This window comes from Ailuropoda melanoleuca, chromosome 3, assembly GCF_002007445.2.
Source record: "Ailuropoda melanoleuca isolate Jingjing chromosome 3, ASM200744v2, whole genome shotgun sequence".
NCBI lineage: Eukaryota > Metazoa > Chordata > Mammalia > Carnivora > Ursidae > Ailuropoda > Ailuropoda melanoleuca.
In genome coordinates this window covers 118,179,759-118,189,862 of record NC_048220.1, presented here as the reverse complement: position 1 = coordinate 118,189,862, position 10,104 = coordinate 118,179,759, and the positions used below count along the sequence as shown (strand labels likewise).

Here is a 10,104-nt window from a genome sequence, read left to right as displayed (position 1 = left end):
TTTCTTTGCCTGGGAAGAAGTTTGAGCAGCCTTCAGAACATGCCATGGGCATTCATTCACACTTCTTTATCTTTGCTCTGTCAGGTTCCCTATGGAAGTCCTTTCACCCCTTGGCCCATGCTATTAAAGTCTAACAGAAGCCCTGCAACTTGCCTGAAGCTAGAGACGTCAAAATATCAAGGCCACACTGTGTCCTCCTTCCTCCGAACTCTAAGATCACTTGTCTGTACATGTGATTTGGGCACTAGCCCTATAAATCTTTGCACTGTGGTGGCAACAGGTCTATAAGTTTACTAAGAACCAACACCATGGTTTTCTTTTTTAACTTTAATTTTGAAATAATTTTAGACTGACAGAAAATTTGTCAAAATCATAAGAGGAGTGCTCCCTTACACCCTTCACCCAACTTCCCCTAATTCTAACATCTTCCTTAACCAGGTACAATGATCAAACCTGGGCAATTAACTTCAGTACAATACTGCTAATGAAATTGCAGACCTTATTAAGAGAGATTTCCCCAGTTTTCCCACTCGTGTTCTTTTCCTGTTTGAGGATCCAATCTGAGATCCCACCTCAATCCAGTTGTCACATCTCCTTCACCTACTCCAGGCTGGGAACAATTCTTCTGTCTTTCCTTCTCTCTCTTGTACTTGACACTTTAGAACATTGCTGATCACTTATTTTGTAGAAGGTTCTTCAATTTGAGTTTGATGCTTTCTCAAGGCTAAATAGAGGTTTTGCATTTTTGGCAAAAATGGAAGAAGTGATGTTGTGTTCTTCTCATTTGTATCAGGGAACATGATTATCAATATTTCTTATTGCTGGTGATCTTAGCCCTAATCACTTAGTGAAGATGGTGTCTGCTGAGTTTCTCCATGTAAATTTGCTGTTTTTCCCTTTGTAATTAATAAATATCTTGGGTGAGATATTTTGAGATAATGTATCTTTTTCTCCTCAACCTTATGCCCACTAATGTTAGCATCCATTGGTAGATCTGCCTGCAAAAATTATTCCTGTGGCATACAGCATGTACATATCCATAAATAATTGTGTGAGACAAGTAAGCCCCTATTTCAACCACTGCAATAGGGTTTTCTATTAATTGAGCCTTCTTTGAATGTCTTTTTAATGGGGGCCCATTATAACAGGGTTTCTTTAAAAATATTTATTTATTTATTTATTTTTAGAGAGAGAGAGAGAGAGAGCAGGGGGAGGGGCAAAGGGAGAGGGAGAAGAAATCTTAAGCAGATTCCCCACTGGGAACCCAATGTGGGGCTTGATCTCATGACCCTGAGATCATGCCCTGAGTGGAAATCAAGAGTTGCTTAACCGACTGAGCCACCCAGGTGCCCTTTAACAGGATTTTTAATCTGACAATGACACAATCAAATAAATAAAACAGTCCTTTCTTCCTTCCTTCCTTTCTTCCTTCCTTCCTTCCTCCATCCTTTCATCTATCCACCCATCCAATATTCCTTTTTTTGTGTAAAAAAAATTGAAGTACCAATACTTACATTTCTCCTAGTTACATTCTAACTGATGCCCCCTACTCCCTGTTGTTCTGTTTGAATTGTTATATGAACTTGCTGTTATGGCCAAACAAATAAACCAAGTTGGAAACCTTAATTTCTTTGAGCAGATGGTTGTCAAAATCAATCTGAGAAAAGAGGTGCCATATTGTTTGCTGGAATGTGCTATCACAGAAAATGACTGTTGTGGACATCTATTGTTTTCGGCTTCTCAGCATCCCTCATTCCTTCTTTAGGTCACAGCACCCATATCTCCTTCACAGCATCTGACCTTCCATGTTCTTAGCCCGTGCAGTTTAGTTAAGTTGGCCTACCAGCTGGCACCAAGCATGAACACATGCCCTAGGCTGGGACAGAATTATCCATCCCCCTGGCCATAGCCATTGGTCGAGACATTGGCATCTGGCTCTAGTTGGTCAGTCAGAATCTCCTCCAAGGTCCTTGATGGAATTATTAAATAAGATGCTTATTCTGTCTACTGGGTAGTTAAGAGAGTGGGATCTAAGCCTGTAACTTCCACTGGACATCTTTGCTATCACACTGGGGAAGAACGGTCTAAGAACGAGGCCAACCCAATGGAAGACAGTGAAGTGGTTGACAGAGGGCTCTTCCTTATGATGTTAATTGAACACTTGGATCTAGCTTGTTCTGAACCAGATCCACCTAAGACTTTCCAGGTGCATGAGCTAATCAATTCCCTTTCATTGTTTAAGGCAGCTTGAGTTGAGTTTCTGCTACATGTGACAGCATGTGCTCAGGGCTCTTTAGGATTCAAAGATGAACCAGATGTGGCCCATGCATTCAAGGAGCCCTCAACCTAGCAGAGAACATGAGATCAGTGCACACATATATACAAGAAAGGGGGCCCATGCCATCAGCGTGATCCACGCAGGAGGAGCTTGGCCACAGGACCACAGTCAAGTGGGTGATGGACACCAGCTGGGGAGAATCCGGAGCGCTGAAGAGAAAAAGGACCTTATTCCCAGCAGAGAGAAAGACTTGGGCAAGGGTCCAGCTGTGGAAAGTGTAGAAAGCTCAATGTGTATTTTGAGGTTCTGTAGGTCATCCATAGCGACTGAAGGGGTAGAGGTTAGGTTAAACAGGAAGATTTGGGGGACGTAAACACAACCACCAGAGAAAAGATTTGTGGAGGCTCTGATTGGCAGTCTGAGGGATCTGACTGGCAGCAGGAAGGTTGAGAGGAATTTTGAATAGGAGAGTGAGGTGCGGAAGATTAATTTGGCAGCCGTGAGCGGAGTTGGAGGGGTAGGGTTGGAAGGCGGGGGACCTGTGAGAAGGCCAATGCAATTGTCCGGCTGAACCTCAGTGCAAGGCTGGGAGGGACCAGATGGAAAAAGAGAGCTGGAGGCGAATGGAATCCCAGCCTCTGAGAACATTCTGCAGAGCGGCTTTGGCCATATTTGCTCAAGAATCCTCCTTGTGGTATCATTTGAAAGCCATACTTTTTACTTCATGCTAAACATTGTCAGAGGGAGCAGTGGCAGATTCATCCTGACCATGAGCCAACTGGCCTGGCACACACACTTTTAATGGCATTCCAGACCTCAGGGCCTGGCAGACTCCCTTAGAGCCTGGCCCCTGCACTGGCTCCTGCCTTACCCAGAGTTAGGATGTCAGAAGGGAGCATCTCTCTTCTTACTTGGTGACCTTCCCAGCAGAAAAGCTCCACAATGAGACCAGATTGAGGTCCCCTGCATGAGATCTGTGCAGCTTGGCCTTCTTAGGGATGCCACTGCTTTGGCTTCAGGCTCGGAATCATTCTGATCACACCTTCTCCTGCTTTCCTGGCGCTTCACCCCCAGACCTTGAGCAAGTCCTGTCGGCACCACTATTGCTGACACTGGTCCAAGTCCCCACTGTCACCCGCATGTGTTATTGCAGTGGCCTCATAGGTCTCCCTGCTGTGCTTTTGCTCCTCCACAATCTGTATTCCATAAAGTAGCTAGAAGAGTCCTTTAACTTCACAAAGAGTCCTTTAACATCCTGTCTGTCACCTATCTTCTAAAACCCCCCTGATGGCTTCCTGGCTGATTCAGAATAAAATCCTAAATCCCTACAATGTCCCAAGGACTCTACATGATCGGGCCCTTGGGTACCTCCTCCACTTTATCTCCTAGCACTCCCCCATCCCTTTGAGCCTCTACACTCACCACTCTCCCTCCTCTGCTGACCGTTCTCTTTGTCTTCATGGCCCACAATATGCCTCATCATAATAAAAACTTGCCTCTGTCAGGATAGACTAAGATATGCTGCAGTAACAACCAACCTCCCCATCTCAGTGGCTCAGATTACAATGGGTCCTTTCTCTTCTACCACGCATGTCTGTCGTGGGTTGGCAGAGTGGCTCTGTTCATCATAGTCACTCCAAGTTGACAGAAGAGCCACCATCTTGAGTGTTTCTGGTTGCTGTCCTATAGGAAAAGAAAGAGACTCTCGAGGGTCTCATAAGGGCAATTAAATGTCAGGCTCAGAAGAAACACAAGCCACTTCTGCTCATGCTCTTTGGTCAGTCACTGGCTTCAGTTAACCACAAGGGAACCCAAATGTGTAATCTTACCATATAGCCAGGAGTGGAAAGGATCTGTGATTATTTGGTGAACAGCACTAATGAAGACCACAATGGCTGATTTTTTCTGTGTGTGTAGCCAGCATCAGAACCCCTTGGAGTGGGGTGCCTGGATAGCTCAGTTGTCTAAGCATCTGCCTTCAGCTCAGGTCATGATCACAGGGTCCTGGGATTGAGCTCTGCATCAGGGTCCCTGCTCAGCGGGGAGTCTGCTTGTCCTTCTCCATCTGCCTCTCACCCTGCTTCTGCTTTCTCACTCTCACTCTCTCTCTCTCCCCCTCTCAAATATATAAATAAATAAATAAATCTCAAAACAAAACAAAACAACCAACCAACCATTGGAGTATCTTCCAGCCCTGCAATTGTGAGCTACGGCAGGGTTGGCCAAATGGGGTTAAGATTGAGGGTGGGTGGACAGTGAGGACAGGGGAGGAGGGTTGGGTGCCTCAGCTCAAGGTCAGGGAGAAATGAGACCATGGCTGAGTTTGGCCACTTACTGGGTCAGTCCAACTGATGCACATAAAAAGGTGTGGTGGCCATTTGTCAGGTCATTTAGGCCAAAGGTGCCTTCTACTAATAGGGGCTGAAAAGATCCCCTGCACTGAAGGAACTTAATTTACCATCAGCAGTTCTTCCATTAGAGAGTCATTCCTTTGGTTGACTCTTTGGTTGACCCTTTGGCCGACTCTTTGGTTGACCCTTTGGCCATTCCTTTTGGTAGAATTGCATTTCCCAAGTTGTGTCCAGCAGAACACTTCTATTAGAGATGTCCTCAAATGCTCCCTGGTCAAATAAGGTTGTGGGCTGCTGGATTAAAATGACACAGGTTTTCCTCCACAGCCCTTCTCAGGGCCTTATTTAATATGCTAACGTACTATTTCCTTCTGAGATGGAACCAAAATATGCAGCATTTCCCTAATTTTTAAAATGAAGAAACCCTTGCATCTATGAATGACTCCCTAGAGTTCAACTGGGCAGTTTGGGAAGTGTTGGTCTGGGAGATTTTTGGTCCTAATGAGTCCCCTGTGGAAAGTAGCTGTCTCTGGAGGGCTTTTCATGGGCGAATGAAAGCAGTGCACGCAAGGCCTTGAGAGAATGGGACTCAGACAAGGGTTTGGGGAGGCAGAGGGTCTAAAAGAGCGAGGTCAGACTTGGAGGTCAGAAGTGATCCTTTCCCAAGAGTGGAGGCAGAGCTGGAGCCCAGCAGAGGAGGAGCTCTCTGTTCCCCCACCCCTCACCACCTCCAGCCTCGCTGCTTCCTTCCCTCTCCTGCCCAATAAAGCTCATTAGTCCTGCTTTCCAAAGCTCTGGCCTTGACCGGTCTCCACCCTGCAAGCCAAAAGTACATGAAGCTGTTTCTACTCTTGTTGGCTTAGCTCTCAAGTCCCTTCTGTGTGGAATGTCCTCTCTTCCCCCAACTTCAGTCTGGAAAATTCCTGCTCATCCTATAATAGTACATTCAGGCAGCCACCTCCAGGAAGCTGTCCCTGATACCTTTCCCCACCCCCCAGCCTCAGCTGGATTTATGGTTCATCCTTGACTCTCCCATAATACTGTGTTGTCTTTATCACTGTCCTCATCGTATATTTTATACCGTTTTTGTCCCTCTGATCTGGGGCCCCTTGAGGGCTTTATCTTTATATGCTTCTATCTTTATATCTTTATATCCTTCCCTGGTAGGAGATAGATGCTAAATAATTAATTGAATGAATGAAATCTAGGCACAGAGCCGGAAGTGGGTTCAAATTCCCTACATACACCACTTTAAAGAATTTCCCTAGTTAAAGTAATCTATTCCGTGTGTTTGAAAACCTCATCCTTATTTGTCATGGCTCACTTCTGCCAGTTCTCTGATTTCTCAGAGCCTTAACTCTTCTCTCTACCTTTCTTGCCTTCAGTCTGACCACTTCTTCCCTCTGTCACTGTCCCCTTAACTGCCAGCGTGCTCTGGGCCACCTGCCTCACTTTGTCTTCTCAACGAGGGTGAATGAATCTTGGAATGCGGATGGCCTGCCCTTAGGTTTGTTTCCCTAAGTGGGATGCGAGTGCAAATACCTTGAGAAGACACCCGAACTTGAAGGGCAGGAAGAGGGTTTGTGGTGGTGGTGGTGTTGTGAAGATGTAATGAGATAATGCATGTAACAGGTTCTTACGGAGTGTTAGCCATGGTGTTCATGATGAGGTTGGCCTCGGTGACAGGGTGAGAGAGGGAAGCCTGGAAGGAAACTGCAGGCAGAGAGCGCGGCAAGGCTGTTATTCGCCCCACACCCAGGGCTGTGTTACTTTTGCCTTTGTGGGTCCCTTCTCTATATAACATATTAAAAATTATATGACCCCATGGCTTTATAAAGGGGGATATAATCCAGACTGGATTTCTAATGATATATGTAATATTGTTCTATGCAATTTTTCTTCCGATTTAAAGAAGTATTAAAATTGATATTCAATTAAAAGGACCTCTAAAAATCATGCGGCTCCTAGCCAAGGTGTCTGCTGTGCCTAATGGCTAAGTCAGCCCCGAGCCCACCGCTCTGCTCACTGCTCCTGGAACACGCAGGGCCCTTCCGTCCTTCTGGGTCGCACTGTTCCTTCAGCCTGGAACATCTGTCCCTCATCCCACCCCCACCCTCTGCCCTCGTCCACCTGACAGGTTCATGGTCATCCTCAAGCCTCATCTCAAGTGTCACTTTCTCTTGCCAGTGTTAGCAAATTAAAATACAGGGTTGCCCAGCTGCATTTCAGATAAACAACAAGTAATCGTTTTAATGGAAGTATGTCCCAAATGTCGCATGTCCCAAATCTTGCACAAGACATAGTTACACCGAGAAGTTGTGCTACCTTTAGCTGAAATTCAAATGGTCTGGCCACCCGGCTCTGTGACTGTCCCTGGCTCGTTTTCCTCTCAGGTCTTCTTCTCACCTGCTGCCGGCCGGGGCCTTCCCGCACTCTGTGCACCTGTCAGCACCCATGCTCCGCCCGGCCTGCGTTCTCCTCATTGTTCCGCTCACCTGCCGTGGGGCCAGGATGTGCCGGTGCGTTCGTGGTCACCCATGGGTAAATGGGTGCTTTCCCTTTATTCCCCCCAACTACCGATTTGTTCTCAGGGATGACTTGGCAGTATTTGGTTTTCATTTCATTCAGGATGTGATGAGCCCAAGGTTCACGATTGCATGGGATCACAGTAACAGTTCTGTTACGGACAATGGGTCCCAAGAAGACACTCTGGATTGAGACCTCTCATTACCTGATGGAGAAAAGCCCCAAAGCCCATGGCTGACACCAAGTCCTCTCCCTGCCATTGTGCTCTGAGGTGGACAGTGTGAGGTGTTGGGTTCCCTCCTCCACGGGACTCTGGGGTCAGATAGCAAATCAGCTGTGACCCAAGCAGGACTTTGCGTGTGAAGGGGGGCAGTGCTTTCTGTGTTTGAGACTTAGGTGCAGGAAATTCTGATTTCCTGCCTTTACTTCAAGAGTGGATTGAGTCTTTAAAAAGTTCTTTTAAGCCTTTGCTTCACTCAGCACTGGCTACAGAGGAGAAAACCAGCCTGGGCTGATCTCACGGGCACAAGCCGCAGGAGACTGTCGGAGCCTGGTGACAGGGCTCCTCATCCAGTGCTCCCACCCAGTGCTCTGGGCAGCAAGAATTCAGAGCCTGAAGCTCCAGAAAAGCGACGTTCCCTCTGAGGACCACTGCAGGGGGGAATCAGTCCCTCAAGACTGCACTCGTGATTCAGAATAATTCGAGCCCGGTGAGGATTTTCAGTAAGCATGGTGAAAGTTCTCTTTTTGATTGCTAGGAATTTCCCAGCTTTCAACACATTCTCCCTTACGTGAGAGAAATTCATTTTCACATTCTCCCTTTGGAAAGGAAATTTCCGAAGCTGACCACTGGTTAATCATGCTGAGCAAGAAACCACAGTGCGTGTGTGTGTGTGTGTGTGTGTGTGTGTGTGTGTGTAGGGGTGTGTGTGTCGGGGGGGAGGGCTGTCCTTCCCGTGGGAACTGCCCGGCAGTTTCTGCCTCTCTACTGATCTCTAGCCCCCTCTCTGCTCATCCTGATGTTTACAGGAGCAGGCACCACAGCCCAAGGTAGTTTCAAGGGATGGTCAGCAGGTGTACTGAGCAAGAGAGCATCACAGCAGGCAGTTCCCTGGCCCCACCCACCTGGGGAGCACTGCACACCACGCCCCTCTTGGACTGTCACAGTGCTTGTTGGTCTAATCAAGGCTCTTATAAGTTCTGCATTTCTCTTTTTATCTTTAAAAAACTGTTTGATGTTATTTAACTCAGTGTTTTCCAAAGTTATTTGATCAGAGAACCCCCCCCATTCTCTGTTTGTTTTTGCGGGGCATCTCACCCAGTTAGCGATCCTGGGAGCCTACTTTGGGGAAATGACTCTAAAAAGGGAGCGAAGGCAGCAAGAGTTTACAATCTTTGCATTCCCTCTGCAACTCACTAACTTCGTACCAGAATTTGGCTGACAGAAAGCTCGGCTGGCCCCAGCACTGCCCTGGCAGAAGGACTGCAAATGCCAGAGCCCATCATAGGGCCCCGAGACACTGTGGAATCTCAGTGCAGGGGGCCGGGAGCGTCAGGAAGGAAACGGCATTTCGGGAAGGCCCGGCACTGCTCCGAATGCCGTCTGTTGGAAAACCTCAGCTGGCAGACACTTAGAATGAGTATTAAGAGTGTCAGAGTTTTGTTTTGGGTTTAAAACACCACACAAGGCTACCTTTTCACAGTCACAAGGCTGCCTGTGACATAACACGGGGTGTGTGTCATCCGAGGAGGAAGCATGCTGTCCTTCCCAACCCAGGGCACTGGCATTTCCTCTCTTTGGTGTGTTTTTCTTGCCACCAGAATACACTCGGCTCAAGGCCACCATTTACGCCAACTCTGGGGACTGTCATACAGACCAGATGTGAATGGTGTCCCCCCAAAGTTGTGCAAAGAGGGGGCTCCATTCAAGGGTTTGCCTGGTTGAGGGCAAAAGCCAAGATGCTCCTTATTTGTTGGCACTATCTGTTTCTTAAATCATACCTCAATGTCCCCTTTAATTAAAGCAGGCCCTATTTCCCCCCTATTATAATAGCCTGTTTGTATTCTTTATAGCATTTATCATTGCCTGGATCACTACATAGTTTTACTTTTTTGAATGCCGTCTGTCTCCACTAAAGTAAAATATCGACTACACGAGGGCAAAGATTTTTGGTTTTGGCCAGTTTTGGATAACTGGTGCCTTGAACAGTACCTGGCAGAGGGAAGGCACCCTGTAAGTGTTAGTGGAATAAGTGAGGAACAAAGTTTCAAATTTTTTCTCCCTCGGGTAGTGATTGGTTGTGGAGAGCTGACGAGCAAGGCCATTGACCAGACGGTGGGCGATGCAGTGGTAAAGGAAGGCCTTCTGGTCCAGGGCCCGACTGATCATAAATGCTTGGGATGGCTGCCTGGGCTAGCTGTGGTCCACGGGCACGGGAGGAAGGACAGAAGGACAGGGAGCAATAGAAACGAGTTTTTATTTGTAAAAAGTTACAAAATGATATTGTACAAAAATAAAGTCTGTAGAGAACTTTGGTTGTATAACACAAACAACTGAGACAGATCAGAGAAGTCGGAACCTCCAAAGAAGTGCGCTCCTTACCGGGTCAGATGGTAATCGCAATGATACAGAAAAATCACAAACTTTACCCTTTTTGTGGATTTGGTGGAGTGATTTACTTCAGTTAAAACTTGCTTGTGGCGTGTAGATGATGCTGGGAACAAGTCTTCCACACCCACTGTATCCCAGAGCCCCTGTGAGCAGGGACCCGCCGTGGGAATTGGGGGCATAACTGAGGCTGACACATGGGGACACCAGCCACCAAATCTGCCAGGATTCTCTGAACCAGACAGACGATCCTAGGGCTACATCACATTGTGCTTCTCAAATGACCAGACGGCGGGGTCTGTCACTGTTTGAAGCAGGCTGCTCTTCAGCAGGGTCCCCAC

General features: G+C 47.2%; 1 long non-coding RNA gene across 1 annotated transcript in view; it reads left to right on the top strand.

The window, feature by feature from the left end:
- The window catches only part of LOC117801592, a 30,647-nt gene that overhangs the window by 18,652 nt on the left and 1,891 nt on the right, over window positions 1-10,104 (top strand). The window lies entirely within an intron of this gene.